Raw genomic sequence first — 25,638 nt, 5'->3', positions numbered from 1 at the left:
AAGTCATTTTCTTCAATTTCTCATGCTTCAACGGACAAAATTATATGTTGATTGTAAAATAACATATTTAAGCGTCAACATCGTTAACACACACATGAACTCATAAATTCCCATTTAATTTATCGCAGTCATGCCTGCACATTGGGCTTTTACGCCGGGAAACGTACATTTACTGCGAAATTCAAACAGGTTGTTTATTTATATAATTTTTACACACACACACACACACAGACTCAGCTGCAAGAAGAAATTTTGTCGGGAAAAAATCGATAATTTAGCATAAATAGTAGACAACACGAACGAAACATGTGTCTGTGTCTCCCCTTCGATTCACGACGAACCTCATAAAAATTTACATCTAGTCTGTGTGTGTGTGTGCGAGTTGCATATTTACCCGAATTTTGTGCCTTTGTGTTAGTATCCGGATGTAAAATACACATTGAACTGTCAAAAATCCCTCGGATCTGCGCATGTCCCGCATTTCTCTCTCGCAAAACTCTCTCCCCAATGTAAGTTTCTTATCAAAAGACACCAACACACTCGCAACTTCATTCAATTTGTAGTGAACTTCAGCAGGATACCACTTATACAAATTGTCATTCTTCGGTTCCTTGTCAGTGAGTAAAAGTCTCTCTGTGCGTTCAGACGAGTTCAAGCGGTATCGCAAAAAAAAAATATTTTTACGGGATTTTCTTGATTAGATAAATTTCTAATAAAATATTGGCATATGGCAAGGAAAATTCGGAAGTTTTCCAAAGCTGAGAGTGCTAAAAGTCCTTTCGAATGTAAGTAAAAGTCGGATTTGACCCAAAAAAATCGCCCGAAATTGGCAAAATTGTGAAAAAATCGAAAAATCAAGTGTTTTTATTTTTTGTACGTTCGTATTTTCGTCGGTTCCGTGCTTTAATAAAATAATTTTTTTTCATGTGAAGTGAAGAAGGATGAAAACCGGAAATGAAAACACGAACGAAAATCGTTTTCCGTGCATTTATTTTATTTTTTGCAATTTTTTTAATTTTTTCCTTATTCTTTTAAATTTTTTTTCAGGAAAAATACGAAAATTTAAAAGTTAAAAAAAAAATAATAAAAAATTTATCGAAAAGTTCAAAGTGTGAATTTCATAATAAAATAATAAGATCATAAAAAAATAGAAAAAATCATAAAAAAATAGAAAACTAGGTGAATAAAACAATAAAAAAATAAAAAAGAAGAAAATTTATAAATCAAAGTGAAAACAATTATATTTTGATTTCGTTCTTCGTTCCATTCAATCTACGTTCGTGTGTCTGTGTGTTTATCAAGCAACAATAAAAAAAAATCCATAATAAAAATATAAAATTTTTCATCAAATATTCAGAAGGTGTTCATTTATCTACACTTTGCTAATATATATTTTATTTGGCATCGAGCATCATCTTTCACACACAAACACTCACTTCTTCTTCAGGTAAGAAACGCTCCAAAGACGAACGAAATAATATTATATTTATTATAAATTAAATATTGAAAAGTTTCACAGTTTGCTTGACTTGAACAATGATATCGAAAGACATTGCTGCGAACGGAAGCGGGAACCATATAAAGTAAAGTGTCGAAGAGAATTTTCTTTCGAGTGTACAACATGAAAGAAGACGAAGAACAACTCCTTTGATCGTGTCACACTCCTGTGTTATTGACATAATATTTGACAGATAAAACATATTTTGATTGTTTGTACAAAGTATTTGAATATATTGATGAGTTTTATTGGGGCAATTGTTGAAGATGAATTTATTTGAAAATGGGAAGAATGGCGTGAAATTGATAGAATTTGATGTTCAATGAGCGTTTAGGGGACTTTTACAGGAATACTTTCTTCAAAGAACTTTTTTTTTTTTATTGAAAGTTGTTGAATATTTTTTTTTTAATATTGAAATTTCTCAAAGTTTGATGTCAAGTTGGTTCAGGTATCGTGCTCGATTTGATAAATTGTGCAATTCTTCATAACTTCCTTCAAAGAATCTTTTTGGGCAAAACATAATAATGTGTGCAATGGTTTGTTCAGTTGCTCCATAATCGCATTGAGGGTTGGATATTATGTTCCATTTAAAGAGACAGTAATTACATTTACCTTGATTGGTTCTGATTCGGTTCAATTTTTTGTATTTTTTGATTTTTGAAAATAAATTTCTTTATAACGAAAAATTTAAAACAATTTTTAAGTAAAAACTAAAGTTAATTTTAATCAAAATTTCTTGAATTAGCGAAAATGCGATTTTCAAATTTTTTAACCGTCATTTTTTGAATTGACATTGACAAAATTTTCTTTAAAATTTTTCAAAAATTCTCAATTTTTAGCAGATATTTTAATTAATTTTTTTAAGAAAAGCTTATAAATGTAAATTTTGATACAATTTTGTTAATTGTATTTGCATTAAATACCTCAAGAATCGGGATTAATGTTAAATTTCATACAAAATCCCTCTTTTGAGCTTTATTGATGCATCAGTTCTTCAAAATGTATCATAAAATCTTTCATTGAACTATTTATTTAATAATTTAATGCCTTTTCCATTATTTTAGAGCTTCTCTTCGAAAGTTCTTGAATGATTTTATTTTCTTATCAATAGAGGGAATAATCAAAGAACTGTTAGAAGATAATGGCTAAAGATAATATTAAAGTAAACCATTCTATTATTCCTCATTTCTAACCATTTGAACATCAAAACACACACATTCTCTTTGGCATTGTGTGTCACTCCTCTGGTTGGAATTCTATTTTTCATCTAACGGCAAAAGCACACACAAAACATCCATAAATTGTCTACTTTGTGCACATATCTCTCTAAAAATATCTTTCCTCCTGTTTGTACGACGACACGGGCGCAACAACACGCCAAACACATGTATATCTTGAATAAAATATTGCAACATTGATGAAATTCTATTCATACTGTAATCATAATAAATTTTATCATGAACACAAATAACAGACTTTTTGTTGCATTTTGTTGTGTTGCAGCAGGTACGCAGAGACCGCATTGCTCGTCCTATCTCGGGTGTGCCATGTCGTCGTATTCGTTGTGTTTTATTGTAAAATTGAATGACTGTTGCTATTATTCCGAAACAATGTTGGTTCGCAGTGTCTGTGTTGTCAGGTCGCTCTCCTCTGAATGAACGAACGAAAAAAATACGAAACTTATTGATGCAAAGTAAAATTCTATCATCCAGAGGCAACATAACATCGCAGCAACAAAAAAATATTGAATGGCTTAATAGAATGCCAGTTTATATCGGTTGAGTGATCAATTTATTCATTCCTTTCTTGCTCGCCCGCTTTTTGTCCTCGTTCTCGTTTCGTTTATGATGAATGATTTTACTTCCTCAAAGTTCGTTCGTCCATATTTATTTAAAACCAAGAGAGATTCAATGGTTTTCGTCTTGAAAAAATCACAAATTAGATCGCATTTTGATCTGTTTTATGAAAAATTTCACATTTTTATACTCCTCTCAATATAAAATGTTGTTTTCATTAATTTTTATTAAAAATGTCTTCAAAATATCAAAATTCATCATTTTAATACTCCTCAATTCACAATTTTGTACTCTTGAATTATTTTAGCAATTTTCTTGTCCAATACGAATTTTCAACTTTTTGGTACTCCTCATTATAAATTTTCATAATCCTTATAATACGAAAATTTTTCACATTTTTATAAAATTGAAAACTTATTGAGCTTCATTCGTAGAAGTTTTCCCTTAAATTATAAGAATTTTACTTTTTTATACTCCTCATTTTTCGATTTCAAAGAATTTGCTTGAATTTAAGAATCTATTGACTATTCGGGTCCTTTTTTTTTACTTTTTCTTCAACAAAATATAAAAATTTCACATTTTAATACACCTCACTTCACATTTTTGTACTCCTAATAAAGTATTTTATTAAACTATTAAGAATTTTCTTGTAAAATACGAGTTTTCAACTTTTTGGTACTCCCAATTCACAAAATGTTACTCCTCATTTTTTTTAAAAATTATATTTTTGCACAATTTCATACTCCTCTCGTTTCAAAAGATCAACTTTTCAACTTTTTCCAAAGAAATGCGTTAAAAACTCCTCACTATTTACATTCTCGTGCTATTTCCCATCCAGCGACATCATGATTATTAACCACATACCCATCATCATCATCATCAACGTTTGTCAACAGATCGCTCGCACAAATGCTGAGTAAATATGAACTTAGTGAACCAAAATACCCGCCAAGCGTCGTCGTCGTTATCCGCGGTCGTTCGTTAGCAAACAATCTTTTTTTCTGTCATTTCATTTCCTCTCTGTTCCATTTTTTTACATCTAATCGTCATCGCACGGATATTTGGATAAGTATGAGGTCGAAATCGATATCTTCGCCTCTTTTTCCTTCCCTCGTCGCCTGTCTAGTCTTTATTTTTCCAACGTGCCTATGTAAACAATTCGCAAAAAAAAGGAAGAACAAACAAAATTTGGTCGTTCCATAATTGAAAAGTTAAAAAAAAAGCGAAGGAAAATGATGAAATGCAAACATTCGGAGAGAAGATTCGAACAAAGCGAAGGTGAAAAAAGTCATCATAATAAGAATAAAATGAGGTACGTGTCACAGAGCATAGCTAATTTTTTGCGCTCACTCATTCTTTATTACTTTTGAACGTAGCAAAAAAATGTGCCACAACCTTTTTTTCTCCTTCTCGTCTCTACTCGAGTGACATTGAATGACAAGAATCGTGCATGCGGTGTTCGAATGTCAAGCAACGTGAACAGTTTTGAGTAATAATATAATAAAAGGAAGAAAGAATTTTTTTTCGTTCCATTTCGCTTCTTCTTTTGTCTAACTTTTGTGTAAGTTTTCATTGTGTCTCGTCGCAAGAATTCACGATGAGAGAAAAAAAAATTGAGTTTTATCCCCATTTTGCATATTTTGTTGTTCCGTCGGTCCTTGTTGATCATATTGGAAGTAGAAAAAAAGGGGTGACAAAGAACCGAACAAAGAAGTGTTCGAAGGTAAACAATTGGAAATCTCTCGGCTGGAGTTCAACTTCTTCTTCTTCAAAAGAGAAGAGAGTTCGTGAAAACTCAAGAAAAAAAGTTTAATGTAAAAGTTTGTTTTTGTTTGGATATGGAAATGAAGGAAGATGTTGTCTTAACAACTGAATAAGTGAAAAAATGACTTGATTTTGAACAATTTTTAGATTTTTCAATCGTTTTAAAAATTTAAATTTTAAATCCTTAACAAAGATTCTTTTTTTAATTGTTTTTTAAAACAATTAATTTAATTTTTAAAGTAAAAAAAAATATTTTTCTCATGAATGATAAGTTATGCAATGAAGTTTACATTTTAAAATAAAAAATTAAAAAAATTAGAAAAATTTTACATGATTTTTTTAAAACATTTTTCTTCTCTAAAAACCTTCTCATTGCGTATCTTGATTTTAAACAAAAAAATCTAAAAATATAAAAATAATTTTTTTGTCCTGAATTGATAAGTTATGCAATGAAATTTACATTTTAAAATTTAAAAAAAATTAAAAACCTAAAAAAAATCTTTAGTTTCAAAAATTTTCTGATTTTTTTTTCAAAAACATTGGCTTATCTTAAAAATCTATAAAAAATTCTGAAAATATTTTTAAAGTAGAGCTTGAGTTATAGCGTTACAAAATTTAAACAAAAAGTTTCATATAAAATTTGAAACGCTATAACTCAAGTTCTTTTTCAAGAATCTTTTCAGAGTCTTTTATAAAATGTCAAAATAAGCCAAAAGAAGGTTTTAGAATAGAAAAAATAAGAAAAATTATATGAAAATTCATGAAAAATCGAAAATTTAATATGCAAGCTTTATTGCATATCTTAATTAAGGAAAAATAATAAATTTATTATAAATATTCATTGCATATTTTAGGACGTTAATTTTTTAATAAAAAAATAATAATTAACTAAATTTTTTTATATTTATTTTTTGATTTTTTGTTTTATTTTTTTTTTTTTTTTATTTTTTTAATTTTTTTTTTTATTTTTTTTTTTATTTTTTTTTTTATTTTATTAATTTTTTTTTTTTTTAATTTTTTTTATTGTAATTTTTGTAAATTATTTTCAAATTATTTTTTTTTCAACATCTTTATAAAAAAATCATGCAAAGATAAATTTAATCAAAATCCCTAATTTTTTAATAATTGAAAGACAAAAAAAAATCTGAGCCAAAATTACATTTTAATCGATTCAGACCCATTTTGCTCGAAACTTTTAACGCATTTTTTCAACCTTTCCCATCGTCTCTCGAGACTCCTCGTCATCCATATTTACATCGATGGATATTGATGGGATGCGAGGTTTTTTCTCTCCCTAAATCCCTTTTGTAAATATCGTGCGCGAGGTGACGGAAGGTACACAACGCCGCCGACATTACTTATGCATACATGCATCAAATACGTTTTTATTATGATTGAAAAATTGATTGATTGAGATGTTATTAAATTTTTCTCCTCTTTTTCCGTTTTCTCCGCTCTTATCAGTTTTCTTTTGCTTTACACACACGTCACTGTCAGCACTCACGGCATTTTGTATCTCGCAATATTTTAATAAGCACACAACATTATTTTTTTTTTCAATCATTTTATCATCGAGCTATCGGCACAAATTCATCAATAATAATGAAAATACATTCAATGCGTCGCGTGTGTGTTCCATTAATGGGAAATATGAATGGATGCCAACAATTTATCACGACGAAAAAAAAAAACTTCGATATTGTGTGAACATCCAATTTGGCGAATAAATGCAATCTCGCTCGCGTCATAAAAGGAGGATGAGAGTACTTTATGCATTTTATTATCATTCAAATTCCTGTTTTTTTTTTCTTCTTCATGATGGGTGTTTTTCTCCAAATAATAACAACGATAATCATATGTTTTCCGCTGTACGTCGCTCCGTATCACAGGAATCCCAAAATTTTCGAATAAATTATTTGCATGAATTTGAAATTTTCCACAATGTATTATAATTATGAGAGCGTTCATGCGGTTATGAATTTCGGTTGAATGAGTACCTTTTTAACATAATAAAGTACTTTCTCATCTCATTTTCTGCAAATGCATCTAATCTAATGTGATGCAAAATGCATATTTTATGTGAGCATTTGTCGTGTACTGTGCGGTGCTTGCATGGCAACGAGAAATTTTTAAAAGGGAACAACTTTTGAGAAAAAAAGTTTGTGATATTAATCGATTTACATGTTTCCATTTCAACATAAAATGGGAAAAATTTGAAAATATGATGGTAAAAGTGAAAAATTTAATCGTATTCGAGGCATTCTTGTTAAGCTAAACTTTTTAAGCGAAAGGGCACGAATGGGCAACAGCTGCCCTTTTGGGTAAAAATTGCCCATATTATCTTTCTTTTATCTTATCTGGTCTTTTTAACTCAACTTTTTGAATTAAAAGGTTAGTTTTTCTTCCGTCAACCCCAAAATTTAGAAAATTTTCTGCCAAAATGAACTTTTTCAGTAAAAGGGCAATATGGGCAAATTTTCTTCTTTCAACCCAAATAATCATTAAATTTCTTTTTAATTTTACTTTTTGAGTTAAAAGGGTAGTTTTTAGTCTGCTAACTTCAAAATTAAGAAAATTTTCTTTAAAACTAAATTTTTTGAGTAAAAGGGCAAAATGGGCAAATTTTCTTCTTTCAACCCAAATTTCAGAATGTTTTCCTCAAAACTCAACTTTTTAAGAAAAAAGTCAAGATATTGTCAAAAAATCAAAAATATTCTGCCTTACTAAACTTCTTGAGTAAAAAAGCAACGATGGGCAACAACTGCCCTTTTGGGTAAAAATTCCCCTTTTACTTTATTTCTTTGAAAAAATTGTCTGAAAAAAATTTCTGAAACGAAAGTCGATTTGAATTTGAGCCTTTGATAAAAATTTCAATTAAAGCCCTTTGACAATTCTTTGACAGACATTTAAAAAATCGCCTTTTCGCTCATTTCAAGCATTGACATGCCGAATGTAGAAGCAGAAAAGCAACATAAAAAATAATGATAATAAATTTACTGAAAATGAAAAACTTTTTTCTCTCATTCCAGGTAAGAGGCTTACACAAAGTTAGATTAAACTTTAGAAAAGTCAATTTAACGTAAGTAAAAGACATCGATCTTTCGCATTTTTTTTTTCTCGTTCTCTCCTTTCTTGTTGTGTTGTCGTCATTGGTTTCTAATGAATTCGTCTCTCTTTGTAATTTGAATACGTTTGAAGAGAACGATAAAAGGGCTCGGAATCTTGTAATTTTTTGCTGTGAAAGTACGAAATGAAACCGCATTTGATGTCACCCCTATCGTCAAATGACTCTTCCTCCTCCTCATATATATTATAAATATTTCTCATTTAAACTTTTTCCGTTTTTTTGCAATTTCATTTTTTTTCTTCCTTCAAACTTAAATGACATAATAATATTTATTATTGCGATAAAGCGGCTTGTAAGACGATTTGGGAATAGGGAAATATCTTTTTTCCGTTCCTTTATTTCTTCAACTTTTGCTTTGTTTGCTCAATCTGGGCCCGATTCGCATCAAAGTTCGACGTGAAATCGCACGAGGGGGACGTCATTCACGGAATTAATTTTTTTTAGCGAAAAATTTTTTTTTTTCTTCAGAATGTTTGCCCATTCAAAACAAACAATTTTTTTTAAATTAATTATTAAAAAGTGAAACGAGCAGCAGCGACCTACTTTTGATGAAACACGAGAGCAAAGTTCGCCTAAAGTGATTTTATAATTTAATTAATTAGTTAATAGAATCGGATCGCACAAAGAAACGACAACAAACAACAAAAACAATACAATTTGACATCATCTGTGGAATGTAATATTAATTGTTTACATTTTATTGTATCGAGAGCGCAAATTGTTTGTTTTACGTAACTACCTACTCGGTTTGATAATGTGCCAAACGATGTGAAAGGACACGATTTACTTATTAACTTGTGTGTTTGTTGCTTCAAAATGTTTGTTTGAGAGAAGGCCTTTTGAATAAATTTATGGCATTTATTATTATTGAATTGTTGTAGTTGGAGAAATTTCAAATAAATTTTTATCTAATTGCTTTTTCTTTGAAGAAGATATTTTGTTCAATTAAAAGAATTATATAAAGAAATTTTCATGAATTTCTTCATGAATTTTTGAAATTTTGTATTCTATTGAAAAAAAGGGCAACATAGGGATTTTTACTCTCTTTAAATACTGAAAATTGTCTTTCAAATTAATTTTTTTTATGTAAATGGGCAAAATGGGCAAATTTTTTCTTTAAGTCCAAATATTATAGAATTTTATTTAAAGCTCCTCTTTTTAAGATAAAAGGCAAGAAATTGTCAAAAATTTTTATTTCAACTTGAAAAATCAAAAAATTTCTTGAAATGGGCATCAATTGCCCTTTTGGGTAAAAATTGCCCTCATTAAGGATTTTATACTTTAAACTCAAATAAATATAAAATTTCCTTTTAGCTCGAAGTTGAAAGGTTAGTTTTTCTTCCGCCAAATACAAAATATAAAAAATTTCCTATCCTATTTCCTAAAAGGGCAATATGGGCAAACTTCAGCCCAAATATCAAAGAATTTTCCTCAAAACTCAACTTTTTCAGATAAAAGGCAAGAAATTGACAGAAAATTAAAAAAATTCCTGTTAAACTGAACTTTTTGAGTAAAAGGGCAAGAAATGGGCAACAACTGCCCTTTTGGGTAATGATTGCCCTTTTTACAATTTTTGCGTGAATTTCCATTCGAATTTGTTTGAAATTAAAGAAAACAAAGAAAAAATCTTCAAATTAAAAACTACAAAGTAATTTTTGTCTCCATACCCATTAAATACTGTCTCGCAAAACAAAAAGAAAGACAAAAAACAAAACATGCACTTTACAAACGAAAAAAGTCAAAGTTATGACCATTACGAGCAAAAATATTAAATAACTGCAGTGAAGTCTATGTTTGTATGACACCACTTTGTCATCTTTCCCGTAGTTTGTCGTACATAATTTCGACATTGAATATACTTGAAACTACAAAATAGCGACAAACAATCCGAAAGAGAGAGAGACAGAGAAACAATGAATGCAAGAGGATAAAAAGGGCATTAAATCCTTTTTTCTTCTTCAATTTTTTTTTTGTTCGTTTTGTGTTTTTGTTCAAGTGACGGTCTTTCAAACAAACACTGTTTCTGAAAGGAAAAAAAATATAATTTTTTGGCAAGTTTTCAATTGTGGCTTAAATGGTGTTAACTGAAATGTACTAAAATTTTTCTACATCCATTGTCTTGTTAGGTAGTTGCTGCATCATCAAAAGCACTCTTCGTTCGCTTTGAAAAATGTTACCAATTAGAAATCTTTTGTGAGGCATAATGGCATTTATTATCTGCGTTCCTTTTTCTTCGTTCGTTCCCTGTGCGAGTGTGTAAAATGTACATTTTATTTTAATTAAGCTCATTTGGCTCTGCAAATAATAATAATAATAACGAGGCTCGCATTAAAGTCATCATTTATTCCTTAATTACCGAAGTGATTTAGTGCTAATTTTCGAAACACAAACCTGCTCAACAGATTTATCCCCAATAAAATAAATTCGTCGTCGACGCTCGCTGCAAGGAAGTCGTACAAACTCTTTTTAATGAGAAAACTTTATTTATTATCAGCAGAGACTCTCATGTATTATTTATGTCAAAGCCTTATTTACCACATACTTAATAAAAAATAATGAGGGAAGTAGGAAAAAAAAGTGTGTGTGACACAAATTTTATGAGTAGAGGAAAAAAAAAGAGGAGAAGAAAGAAATAACTTTGAGGATTTAAAGGAAATTTATTATTTTATTCATAAGCCTTGGTGCATGGTCGTATATTTATGGTTTGTCTCTTCACAAGTGTTTAGAAAAGTTCTATTTTTTTTGTGTTTTTTTGATAATGACAACAAAAACTGTATACAAATTGGACAGAGACTTTAACCATATTGTGTGACTTTGGTTTGTGGCTTTTCTTCTTCTCCTTGTGATTCTAAATGGTTGTCCTTTGAAATCGCTTTTGTGTGTTTTGTGATTCAGGAAAACTTAACCATGCAAAAGTTTTTGAAACAAATCTGATATTTATAACTTTGTAAAATAAAAAAATTACCTGCAGTTGAAATGTTTTTAAAAGATATTATTTTTCATTTGATTTTTTGAGTTTTTAAGATTTTCTCAAATTATCAAGCTCAAGTTAATTTTTTAAAATATTAATATTCTAAATATTAAAAAATAAAAAATATCTAAAAATGGGCATTTTAAGCCCAAATATGGAAAGCTTAAACAATTTAAAAAACCAAGAAATATTAAAAATAAAAAATTTTAAATTTTTTCCTAAGTAAAATTACAAGAATGACAATTTGCCCTTTTGGGTAATTTTAAAAATTTGTAAAGTTATTAAATTTTAAAAATACAATAATCTTTTTATGATTTTTTGAAAATTTCAAAATTTTTTTAAATTCACAAATTTTCTGTCAAAATGAACTTTTTCAATAAAAGGGCAATGTGGTCCCCTTTTAGCCCAAATACAATAGTATTTTCTTCAAAACTCAACTTTTTAAGAAGAAAGGCAAGAAATTTGAATAAAAATTTATGTTAAACTTAACTTTTTAAGGAAAAGGGCAAGAATGGGCAACAACTGCCCTTTTGGGTAAAAATTGCCCTCATTATATTATATTTAAATAGGTGTTTTACCAAATTTTAAATTTTTTCTAATTTTTTTTCTAAATTTTACAAATTTTTACAATTTTTAAAAATTTTTTCCAAAAAGTGACAATTTCCTAAAACAGAGCATTTACCTGAAAAGAATGAAAAATAAGTTGTTTATTAAAAATTTTCGGCAACAAAGTTGCTTCCTTCCTTGCAAGACCAAACATTCTATTGAATTCCAATTTCTCATGAGAGAATTGTATACAAAGTGCTAAAAAGTAAGATAAGGAAACACAAAACTTTTACTGCCAAGAGTTTCAATGTTTGTTTATAGATTTATAAGATTTACTATTATTATATTGAAAATTTTACCTTATTTATGCACGAGAGACGTTACAAGATGATAGTTTACGCTTTTTTGGGGGTAGCTCGAAATTGCCTGAAGAAGTTTTATGCCTTGGCAAATCCATTAACTGTAATTAATTTTTAATGTCAACTTTTATGGGGTGACGATAAGTGCAAGAAAAGTCCCGAAAAGGATTTTAAAAAATTGCAATTTCACGTCATAAAATCGATTTGAATAAAAAATTTAATTTTTTTCCACGAAAACGTGTTAAAAATCAAATCAAATCGATTCCCTTTGATTTTGATGTTTAACTACAAAAAACGCAAAAGCCAAAGGCAATCCCCGACTTGTAAACTTTATTTATGTGTTTGATGTTGTTGCTCATTTTGCCTTTGATACGTCTCTCGTTTCGTTCGTTTTGCCTCTGACACACATCCTCAAACAGATAAATTGATTGAAATGTTTCATGTCAATAAAAATGCAAACGTTCGTCGTCGTTGTCAAAGCGCTATTACACCTGAACGATGATACGAAAAGTTACACAAACAATTTTTTTTCGCTCAAAAAAAAACGCATTTCGCTCATCTTTGACTTTTCGTGTTATTTTTTACATTTTTTTGATTAATGTTCAGCGCGATTGAATTTTTCGAAAGAATCAACGTTGATGATGAAATTGTATATTTTTTTTCAAAGAGCATGTCCCTACATAAACGTTGCATGTGTCAATATTGAAACGAGACATTATTTGGTTTTAATTGGAAAAGTAATCTCTCCCTCGTGATGTTACCCAATCCTCCGCTGTGCTGCTAAAAATAATATTTCAAACTTTTTGGATGAATTAAGCACAAGTTTCGAATTATTTTACGGACAAAAATGTTTTTTTTTTGTGCTCTGTAAATTTGAAAGATAAACTCTTATAACAGTCAAATTAGTTTTATATTAAAATAATTTCTGGGAAAATGGATTTTTTTTTCGGGGTAGAGATAATAATAATAATGAAACGAAAATGAAAAGCAAATGGAAAAGTTTAAGTAAATTTACAGACTTTGTTAAAAAAAATGTTTTTGATATTCACGAAGTTTTGCAGTGAAGTTTGACAACGACTTGACTCAATATTGCTATTTTTTGTAATATTTTTATAATTATAATGAGATAAAATGGACAAAATTAATTAAATAAAATCTTAAGCTCTTCCTGACTGAGAAAAAAAAATTGAATTAGCAAAAAAGCGAATTTCAAATTTTTAACGGTCATTTTTTGAATTGACATTTACAATTTTTTTCTAAAATTTGTGAATTAAATTGAAATTTTTAAAAGAGAAAAAATAATTGAATTAGCAAAAAAGCGAATTTCAAATTTTTAACGGTCATTTTTTGAATTGACATTTACGAATTTTTAAATTAATTTTAAAGAAATTTTCATTAAAAAAATTAATTAAAATGAAATTTGAAACACTTTTTCATTGCATTGGCCTTAATAACTGCAGAAATAAATCTAAAGCGAGATAAAAGACAGATATTAACTTAACTAAATAAATAGTTGTAAGAAAATAAATGAAAATCTACGTTCACAAAGTAGTATCCTCTCTAAAAAAAAAAGTTGCTTCTACCTTTCATATCAATTGAAAAACTTTTCTGTTGTACAAGCTATTTCATTATAAACTGTATGATATTTTTTCGCTCGCTTTCTTATTCGAAAACTCCAATCCAACCATGGAAAAATGGTTTTATAAAACTTTTTTTTTACAATTTTTGCTGGTTCACATAATTATGTGTATCTCATTTTCCACAAGGGAGATCAGCGAGCAAGCAATGCTGAAACGTATTTTTTTGTTAAGTGATACAATGCAAAAGTTGGTCTGGACGATTTATTTTATATTATTTTATTTTATTTATTATTATACGACGGCGAGAGCGACGTGCAATAATTTATCGTGAACGTGCTCGTAAAAAAACTTTTAAAAATTAATACTTTTTCAATTAGTATTTTTTTTTTAATTATGTCACATAAAATAATAACTTTTAATCCATTTTAGTTACATTGGATTTTTTTTGCGATCGTTCTTCTTCATAACTCTCAATAAACTCGACTGTATTTTATAAATGAGATGGCTTTATACTTTATAATTAAATATTAAAACTAATAAATCTGTAATAAAATTTATTGGTTTTTAAACCTTTTTTACGTACGTGTGTGTTTGAAAATGACAAGTTTGTACAAAATGAGCAATTTTATAACAAGAAAAGTTGTTCAACTACTTTTTTTTTGTTGAAAAAAAAATATAAAATTAATTATTTTTATGAAAAGTTAAAATTTTGCGATAAATGTCTATCAAAATTGATATTTTTCTTATTTAAAAATTAAAAAATTAAACATATTGAATTTATTGACCCATTTATTAATTAATTGAAACCAAGACAAAAAATTGTGTAGTTTTAAGACGAAAAATTTTAATAAAAGCAAAGAAGAAGAAGATTGAATTTATTGACCCAAATTACATTTTAAATTCGTTCCCAATGCACATTTGGAAAATTTTTACGACGTTCGTGACGAAGGTGAATGACTTTCAAATTAGCACGTGAAAGTTGCAACAATTTTTAAAATCCTGAAAAAAAAACTGACGCAGCGTCATAAATATTGAAGAGAAAAGCTGCAGTTATCGTAAAATAAATTGGATTTACGTATAAATTGTAATAAAGCCTCGGTTGTTTCCGATTCAAGGCAAGTCAAGACAACGTTATCTACCTTTTTTTCTGCAGCAGCAAGACGTAAAGTTAAACAGAAGGCAGTCAAGTACTCCGAATGCAAATTTCATACAAAATTAAGCAAAGACGTGTGTGTGTGTCTGTCTGACAATCGTATCGCATACAAAATTAATTCAAGTGTAAGCCATTTTAAAGCAATATTTATGACATACTCCTCTTCTTCTTGTTCGTTCGTTCGTCTCGAATTTGCTCTGTTTCACTTTTCACAAAATTGTAATGTTTACAGTTCAAATAATTGTTTGCCTCTCTGTGTCTATTGTTATTGCTGGCTGGCTGGCGAATGCCTCTGACTGCAATAAACTAACACCATTTAATTCATTATTTATGAGAAAATGGAGCAAATAAAATGGATTGAGTTATGATGGTGAAATGCAGCAAGGTGAATGAAGCACGAAACACGACGATGGAGACGCCCGACATCAATTTCCCTGCTGATTTCACGTTTTATCTCTGTCAAATCTGTAATTGTTTCCTGTGTTGTTGACAGAGACGAAGGAAGTTCTCTCTCGCTACCTTGTCGTTGTTCCTCATTCAGGCGTAATCGTTTTTCGCTACAAATATAAATAAAATTTTATCAGACAAACAAATGTAAAGTTGAGCAAAAGTTCAAAAAAGGTTGTGCATTCCTTAACATGGCAACCTATTTATTTACAATGTTATCAGATCGTCCCTTTTTCCCCGCAATAACAACAAACTGTGTGTTTGTGTCTGTTTATCAATCTTGCTGGTTGCCGCACTCAGTCTATAAACCGATCAATTTAATGATAAAGTAGACAACATGCGAACAAGAACATTTAATTTTCTATCACAAATAATTTTCCATCTTTCAATTCAATAACTTTTATGCGAGAAGATCAGTCATTTACGGTTCCGTGCTTCGCAGAGATCATTATCATTGCCTCTCAATTCAATTTCGGTACGGCTTGCCACTTGCCAAAGCCAATTTCCATTTCTTGGCCATAAAAATGATTTAATGCGGAAAAAAGTGAGTTTTGCCGAGAAAAATTATCAGATAATTTGGTAGTCCGAGAGCAGCGAGAAATTGATTGGGCTATTTGAGATAATTATGTATATTAGTAACGTTTAGCGAGGTTTTTTATTCATGAATAGTGCTTGCAATAAAAAATTAGGTAGAAAAGTTTTTGCTTGGAGTTAAAAACTTAACCGCATTTTGAATTTTATTTTAAAAAATTCGCCGAAATTTTTTTAATAATTTTTTAAATAAAATATCAAAAATTTATATATATTTTTTTTAATTTTTAAAATTTTTTAAGTTATATTTAATTATTTTATTTAAATAATTTTTTCATTTAATTAATTTTATAATTTAATTTTTTATTAAATATTTTTATTTTTTTTAAAATAAATTTTAGAACTATTTTATTAAATTAAATTAAATTTGAATGAATTTTTAAAATTTTTTAGTATCAAAAATTTTTATTTCTTATATTTCTAAAAAATATTAAATATTTAAATATACTTAAACATTTTTAAAAAATTTAATTTTTTAAAGTTTCTAATAATTTTAGATATTATTCAAAAATTTCAGAATAAAAAAATATTTTTAATTAATTTTCTTTTTTTTTATATTTTAAAATTTTTCATGGAAAATAAAAAAAAATTAATTTTTGAGTTTTCCCATAAAAAATTAGAAAAATTTCATTTTTTCTACAATTTTTCCCTGAATTCAAGAAAAAAAGATAAATTATACGAAAAAAATCTCAATGACGCTTATTACGACAATAATTGGATCCCTTTTTAACAATCAGACAGACATCATTAATCTCCCCTGATTCATTTTTCACCCGAAAAAAATGTCCTTCAAACGAGCATTAGATGAATAATCACAAAAAAATTGCAGAATATTAAATCAGTTCGGGCGTTCTTGGGGTTTTTACTTTACAATAAAATCTCAAATTGAATAAGAAAGATGATGTATTTGCCGAGCAGCATTTGTGATTGCGTATAAAGATGAAAAATTGCGACAGTTCCCTTTTTTATGTACATTTTTTTTTTTTTGCTCCTTTTTGCTTTCATTCGGCTCGCCGAGAAAAACGACTCATCTTTTTATCCATTCATTTCGCATTATTTTAAGCAAAGAAGGGAAAAATATTCTCCGCAGCGACAAGTGAAAGAAATCATAAAAAATGCGTGTGAAAAAAATACATACTTAAGATTTGCTGCGAATGATAAGCTCCGGAAGACTGTATGTGTGCGATTCTGTTGACGTTGCTTTGGTTGTAATAAAAAAAAAATTTCTTTAGATTTTTTTTTATTTTTTTGTGAAAAACAGCGAAGAACATCATAAATTGATAAGAATCAGTAATGAAAAAACGCTTTATGTTCTCTTCCTTTTCTTGCGAAAGAGGATTTCTTTTCATTTATTTTCCTCTCTTTTCTATTTTGCGGCAGAAAAAAGCTCGAGGACACCGACGAAAAAACGCATGAAGTGTTTTCTTGAATTAAGTGACAGATTTGTTTTTTCGTATGCTCGATTCCCCTTCGAAAAAAGTTAGAGATTAGGAAAAAGACCACTTACATGATCCTCGAACACACACGCGAATGTCACACGAGAGACAATATCAGTGATCGTTTTATTCAGTTCTTGTGTCGAAGTTTTTTCTTGTGCTTTGGTGTCATGTAAAAAAAAAGTCTTTATAAAACACACAACATCTGTCGTTGACACACACGAGCACATGCGACGAACGTATGGAAGATAATAATATTTTCATAAATTTTATGATTATTTTTGTGAGATTTTTCTGTTCAATGTAGCACGGTGTCGGTTGTCGTCTCATGTACCTACTGAACAAACAAAAAATAAAAAGAAGAACAGACAAAAAACAAGCAAAGTTGTTTGTTTCGTATCCGCGTGCCGCAGTTTTCTTCGTTTTCACATATGGCTCTTTTGTTTCTGCGTCATATAGTTATAAAGAAATTGAAAAAAAAAGATGTTTTCGTGAAAATTATTTGAGCGTATTAAGAAATAAATTATGAAGAAAATTAAAAATTTCTTTCTTGAGGCTTTAATTTCTCTCTTTAGGTTAAAAGGTCTCAAAAATTTCTCTCTTATTTTTCTTTTCAAGGTCTTGAGGTCTCAAATTTCTCTCTTGATGTTTCAAATTTCTCTCTTGAGGTTTAAATTTTTCTCTTAAGTTATTAAATTTCTCTCTTGAGGTCTCAAAATTCTCTCTTGAAGTTTCAAATTTCTCTCTTGAGGTCTTTAATTTTTCTCTTTAACTTTAAAAGTTCTCACTTGAGGTCTTTAATTTCTCTCTTGAAGTTTCAAATTTCTCTCTTGATGTTTAAATATTTTCCCTTGAGGTCTCAATTTTTCTCTGAAGTTGTTAAATTTCTCTCTTGAGCTTTCAAATTCTCTCTTGAAGTTTCAAATTTCTCTCTTGAGGTCTCAAATTTCTCTCTTGAAGTCTCAAATTTCTCTCTTAACATTTCTCTTAAAAACAAAAACGACAGACAGACAAATAAATTTCATCAAATTTTCATGAAATGTCATAAAGAAACAAAAGAAAAAGAGGAAATAATAATAATAATTATGAAATGAAGAAACTTGTATGAAAGAAAAGTTTCTTTCTTTTTCTCTTTCTCTTATATTTTTTAATTAAATTGAATCTAATACATTATTCACTGTTTTCTCTGAAGACTTTTTTCTTTTCTACGTACAAAAGAAAAACGACAAAAAACGCTTCAGATTCTTCATAAAAAAATGTTCTTTCTACAAAACCTTTTAAATAAACATTAATTTAAGAGACTGCTGTTGCGCGATTTTTCACTGACATTATTTTAAATTACATGTTTCTTTGTGTGTGTTCGTTCCTAAGTAAAAGTCTTCATTATTCAATTTCATTTTATTTTATGCCTCACGCGCAAACATTCACACACACACATTTTTTTCGTCTTCTTTTTAACAACTATATTTGGGAACGAATCGAATCACATTCAGCACATAGTTGAAAAATGGGAGTCAATTGCCTCTTCAAATAAAGTAAAAAGATAAAGGTATAATGGCAAACACATTCGCACAAAAGACGAGAGAGAAAAAATATAAAATTCTTGTCGTATAAATTGCATTATTTTTTCCTGTCTAAAGCCGCCACATTCGATGCTCGTCGAAAAGTTGCCTGTTTATCAAAGCAGTCGTATACCATCAATTTTAAAACTCATCAGTATTCAATTGACGTGTGATATATCTGAAAAAGCGCGCGCCTGTCTCTTGTTCGCTTGTCGTCTTGCTTGCCTGCCTGCTTCACATTATGCATATTATTATTTGATACAGCAACCTACTATTTCGGGATCAACAGTATTTACTTCTTCTTCTCCCGATGGGCGAAAAACGGGTCAGATTGATCCCTTAAGGGAATTTTTCATTTGTTCCATAAAGGGTTCAATCTGATCCCTTAAGGGATCAACCTGATCCTCTTTCGAGTTTGTCATCCGCAGACCCAAAAAATTGAATCTTTTAAGAGGTCATTTTGATCTCTTAAGACATGAAAATGACCTCTTGAAAGATTCAATTTTTTGGATTTTTTCAATTTTTTTCGAAAGAGGATCAGGTTAATTTTTTAAGGGATCACATTGACCCCTTAATGGAACAAATTGATCCCTTAAAATTCCCTTAAGGGATCAATTTGACTCATAAGGGGTCAATGTGACCCGTTTTTCGCCCATAGAGCTGATGCCATGTGTCGTCTTGTCGCTTTCTTGCCAATAATGCCTTTCGAGATATTTTGACATGCACACGCACCTTGTTCCATTCCGTTGACTCGACGGACCCCATTTTCCGAATAACTCTGTGTGTGTGTTTATGACAATCAGCTACGTGTTTTGTAATCTAATTGCTCTCTCTTTGCCTTGCCTAACTGTCGCACACACGCTGATATGTAAATAACCCCATGACCGTTCTCGATATATTTTAGCAGTTCGGAGGTGTTCTTACATCTTTCGACGCACATTCACACAAGAGATGGGAAATTGTAATTACTGCCAATTTCCTTTAAATTTCCAAAGATGTTGTTTGCGTTTCCCGTTCTTCTTCTACATTTCTCTAATTGTGACAGATGTGCGTGTGTTCGTGTCTTGTGTACAAATGGGCGTCGAATTTCGTTAATTATCGATCTTTGTGAAGAGTCCTTGTCGCACATATTTGACACTCGCGCGCGGAACACGAGAACGTTGATGTAGCGGTTAAAAAGGATGGGAAAATAAATTAAACTTCCTCCGAACAAAGTCGTCGTCGTCGAATTGCTTTCAGCCAATCATGAAATGATATTTTTTTGCCGCATTTCGTTGAAAAAAATGAAAAAAATTGACGTCACGTGGTTAAAAAAAAAATTAAAATGTGCATTGGGTTAAAAGTTTGAAATGATCAATTGGTAGAAAAAAAATTGTTTTAATCGAAAAAACTCGAGATGAAAATTTAAAAAAATGTTCATTGGAAAAAAAACTTAAAATAAATGTTCAGAATTTGTAATGCGACAAAATTTGAAAATATGCATTGGGTCGAAAAATTTTACTTTCAGAAAAACAAAAAAAAACTTTAAATTTTTGATATAAAAAATTTCGAAATAAGCATTGGAAAGAATTTTGAAAAATTAATAATTAAAAATTAAATTTCAAAAACTTTTAAAATGTGTACTGGGTCAAAAAAATATAGCTTTCAAAAAGAAAAAAAAAGCTGTAAAATTTCATACAAAAAATTTAAAAATTTTGAAATTTATGAAAATAATAATTCAAAATGAAATTTTTAAATGTACATTGGGTTAAGAATAAAAAAATATGCATTAGGCAAAATTTTCAAATATTCGTTGGGTGCATGAGAAATTGAAATTTGTATTGGGAAAAAATTTATAAATTTTCTTTGAGATAAAAATCAAAATTTTATTGAGAAAAAACTAAAAATGATAAAAATTGATCTTTCGAAAATAAAAATTCAAAAATGTGCATTGGGCCAAGAATTAAAAATGTATGAAATTATACTCTCGAGCTTAAAAAAATCAACAATTTTTATCGAAATTCGGTTTTGTAAAAAAAAAATCGAAAAAAAATGAAACTCAAAAAATTTGTATTCGGTAAAAATTCAAAAATGTGCATTGGGCTATTTAAAGTAATTGAATATCGAAATACGACTCTATCGAATCATTTGACGACAACTTTAAATTTTTTTTTTTCGTATCTCTTGCACAAAAGTAAATATAAATATATGGCGAGAGGCGCAACACAAAAGCAGATGATACTGACAACAACCACTAAGCAATAAAAAATTTAAATTTAACAATGAAAGGCATGAATGCAGTTTTGCTGCATTTACACCTCACGGCAAAACATGCTTTCATTACTTTTCTTGACTACTGGCTGAGTGCTATTCATCTCCTCTCTTCTCGCTATTTGCTATTCACACAGTTGGAGCAGAGATATGCAAAACGAAACCGAAAGACGACCGATGCATGAAAGAATTTGCTGTTGTAATAATATCCATGCCATCTGGATTTTCCGTTTCTTTTTCATCCTTATTATTATTTTTCTTGCACATGCATCTCTCTCGTTATGCGAACACAAAAATCTCGATAAAAAAGTTCTCTGCATTCATTCATATCGTGTTCACATATCAGAAAATATCACACACACACAGAAAAAAAATATATTAGAGCATAAACTGCATTCATTCAGATGCTTACCCTCGAGGCAAATATCATGCAGTAGAAGTAACAATAATAATAATAAATGGCAAGAGAATACCAGACAACAACTAGTCAATGTTTCTGCTGCCGCTGCCGCTGAACGAAACGACGACGACAAAACACAACAAAATACATAAAATATTGAACGAAACAGCAGAAATCTTATTTGCGAAAAATTTATGAAAGTTTGTGGCTGTCTTTGTGTTTCACTGTATTAAATTACTTGCGGAGATGCGGCGAAAAAAAGATACAGAAAAAAATGAATAGTTATGTTTAGAAGATGAAAAAAGCAAGAAAAAGATTTTTTTTCCGGAAAACTTAACTTTTATGGAATTTTAATGAGTCTTAATTTTTGATGATGATGGGAATTTGTCGGTTTCTTCTGCATGTGTGAATATGATTCGACTTTTTCGAGAGGAAATTATTAAAAATTTTCTTGTAATAAAAGTTGTTGTCCATTTTTTTGCAATTCAAAGAAAAAAATTTTCTCATAGAAATTTGAGGAGCTTGAAATTGGTAAAAAAATTAAGTTTTAAGATTTTTTAATTTTTTTAAATTCAGGTTTTTTAATTTAAAAAAAATATATTTTATTATTATTTTTCTGAATTATTTTTTCATTTTATTTAATTTTTTTTAATCATTTATTTTATTTTAAAATTAATTTTTATTCAATTTTTTTTTAAATAATATTTTTTTACTTTAAATATTTTTTTATTTATTAAAAAATATTTTATTATTAATCCAAATTTTTTTTCATTTCCAATTAAAAAAAAATTTAAAAACTCAAAAAATTCTTTTAATTTTTTTACAAATTAAAGAGAATATTTTTTTCTCACAGAAACTTTACGAAACTTAAAATTCATCAAAATTTTTGTTTCTTAAGAATTTTATTTTAATTTTTTTTTATTCAAGTTCTTCAATTAAATTATTTTTAATTTAATTTATTTTTAAATTAATTCTTTTTAATTTGTCAAAAAATATTTTATTATTATTTTATTTTATTTATTTATTTTTTTTATTATTTTTTTTATTCAATTTTATTAATTTAATTCAAAATATTTTTTTTAAATATTATTTCTCACTCTCAAAAAAAAATATTTTTTAACAATTAATTAATTAAAATAGGATTAAAAATTAAAAAACTCGAAATTCGTGAAAAAAAATAATTCATCAATTATTCAAAAGGATTAGAATTTCTGTCAATTATTTTAAGCCTCTTTTCACTAATATTTCACAAAACACAAATAACATTCACTCTATAATTAATTAATAACTTTTTCCAATGTAAATACTGTTGAAAAAAAAATTGAAAATTATTATTTTAATTTCATTTAATTTTCAAAATGAAAAAAAAATCATTCAATTATTTAGCATAACACAGAATTTTAAGTGAAAATAATTTCCTCCGGTTGTGCAATTCGCGTGATACGTAGGTCGTTGAGGTGTACTATTTGTAATACTGATTACAAATAATAATATTATTTTCGTTCCAAATTGATATTTTTGATATTTAATAACGTTTTAAATTATTTCAATTTCATTTCCATGCCCTCGAGCAACCTTTCTCTGTGAAAATGATTCATGGCTCAAAAATATAATTTTGTGTAACTTTTATTTGTTGTCCGACGACCGACGACGACGACTCTAAGCTCATGAGTAAAGTAATAACTTTTGCTTCCTCTCTGCTCGACGGCGACGACGACATTAAATTCGCATAAATAAAAGTTTGTGTGTGCCTTCTGTTGATGATATCGTCCGTTGCTAAAAATAAATCCTTAAAATTATTAAAATGTGTCCTCTTTTACGAAAAATATCCGGTGAATGATTGGATTAATGTTGGTCAACCGCAGAATTTAATCTCCTCCCATCGTATTTTGTGTCCTCTTCGCATCCTGCAAAAAGTGTAAAATGAGAATTTGTCGTTAATGTGCGTGCGATTATGAATTATTATTAACCGAAAATACTATAATTTGTTACTTCCGCCGAGGAAACCAATTCTCGCACACACAAAACCTTCTCTCATAAATCTTCGAAGCACTTTCGTGCGCGCGGGATGGCAATAGGTCACACTCAATTGACTGTTCTCGTTATATTTCAGCTGAAAGTACATCAATAACGGGGCAAGATAACCATCTTCGGTCTCACCCCAAACACTTTTTTTTCTTCCGTCGCTTAATTTTATTCATTACATTGTTGTTTGTTGTTATTATTACAAATAAACAAACGTATTCCGGCCTTATCGATATTCACAGCAATTAGATGGAAACTTTTCCGTAAGTGAGTGAGAAATATGTATGTTGATTGTGGAATGTTATTATTAGTATACGTAACGGAGGGAAATGAAAAACGAAGCTTTGTGGTCTTTTGTCGAATGATGGATGAGGCTTCAAGCTATTTATTACTTTAGCAACAGCGAATGTTTTTCGATTTTTTTTATTTGACATCAAAGTGAGTTTTGAAAGTTGTCGTGAATGAAAATATTTGACCTTCATGTTAATTTTTATTAAAAGTTTGATTTTTTGTTCCTTTTTTTTTTAAATTAAAAAATCTTAAGAAATTTTATTTTTTTTAATTATAAATAAAATTATTTTTTGTTTATTTTTTTCAATTTCGATTTAATTTTTTGTTTTTTTTAATATCTGAAAAATTAGTTTTTTTCCTCAAAATTATTTTTTTTCTTTTTTAAAATTATTTTTAAAATTTTCTGATAAAATTTAAATATTTTTTCCCTTTTAAGAATTTGTTTTTTTTTAAATTTGTTTTTAATTTAAAAATTTAATAAATTTTTAATTTTTAAATTCAAGAATTTCTTTTTATTTTTTTCTTAAATTATTTTTTTTTTCGAAAATTTTTTTGATTTATTTTTTAATACTGTTTTTATTATTTTTTCTCTTTGTGAATTATTTTTAATTTGTTTTCTAAATTAGTTTGATAATTTTTTTAATTTAATTTTTCAAGATTTTTTTAATAAATTATTTAATTTTGCCTTTTTAAAAATTCTCTTTGAAATTAAAAATTATTTTTTTTTATTAATTTTAATATCTGAAATAAATTTTTTCTCGAAATTTTTTAACTTATTTTTTCAAAAATTTTTTTAAGTTAAAAATCTTCTAAAAGTTTAATTTTTAAAATTATTATTTTTTTTATGAATTTTTAATAAAAATTTATTTTTCGAATTTAATATTTTAATTTGAAATTTTTTTTCTAAAAATAATAATTTTTTCAAATTTCATTTAATTATTATTTCAAGAATTTTTTTAAGAATTTTTTTTCTCTTTTAAAATTGCTTCTTAATAATTACATTTAATTTTTTTTTATTTAAACATTATTTTTTTTATTAAAATTTTTAAAACATAATTTCAATATTTTTCAAATGAGAAACAAAAATAATTTTTTACCATTACCAAATTTTTCCATAAAATTCTTCGAAATTCGTTAAAAAGCACTTCGTCCATAGCCCATAAACATAGAAAGAACATTAATTTACGAATTTCTACCACGCACTTTCCAAAAGCAGATCAAAGGAAAAACACCCTTCTCCTCCTACTTTCCGCGTAATTACAAATTAATTGGTTATTAAATGATATTGATAGAATGTTTGTGCGAAACGTGTGGGAAATTGCCTAAGATGTTGTGTTGCTCTCGTATTCCTTTTGTATCAAAAACACAATTTAATTAAATAATTCCGGGATCTCTCGCCATCATCTTCCATTTCTCCTTCTTCGACGCATTGCGAAAGTGAATGAAAAAAAAAATGAAACAGTCGCTGCTCTAATTTGCAGCTAATTAATCAAAAGCAGGATTTGGCGCTTTTGTGCCAAAATTGGGACGGAAGTACGTGAAAATATATCAAGTCTGTTTCGCGGAAGGAATAATGCTTTTCTAATCACGTATCTGCCTCGTAGGAGTGAATTAGTGCCTAATATTTGTTTACGTTCGCATGAATAAATGATGATGATGATGATGATGGTTCCTCCGATATACATTTTTCATGTTCATCTTCAAAAATGAATCATTACTTTGTCTTAATTAAAAGTATTGCCTCGAGCTAACGAACTAATGGAATGGCAAACTTTGCTCCAATCTATTAATTAGCGGAATATGTTGCTTCTCCGAGGAGGAAATGATAAGCAAACACTTGTA

General features: G+C 28.4%; 1 protein-coding gene across 1 annotated transcript in view; it reads left to right on the top strand.

The window, feature by feature from the left end:
* The first annotated feature begins 1,301 nt into the window (after positions 1-1,301).
* The window catches only part of LOC134838138 (uncharacterized), a 103,359-nt gene continuing 79,022 nt past the window's right edge, over positions 1,302-25,638 (top strand). The window contains exon 1 of the mRNA XM_063853608.1: positions 1,302-1,447. The gene's annotated coding sequence lies outside the window, so the exon portion shown is untranslated. The remainder of the gene's footprint in view (positions 1,448-25,638) is intronic.

Source organism: Culicoides brevitarsis, chromosome 1, assembly GCF_036172545.1.
Source record: "Culicoides brevitarsis isolate CSIRO-B50_1 chromosome 1, AGI_CSIRO_Cbre_v1, whole genome shotgun sequence".
Classification (NCBI taxonomy): Eukaryota; Metazoa; Arthropoda; class Insecta; order Diptera; family Ceratopogonidae; genus Culicoides; species Culicoides brevitarsis.
This window is presented reverse-complemented; position numbering and strand designations above follow the sequence as displayed.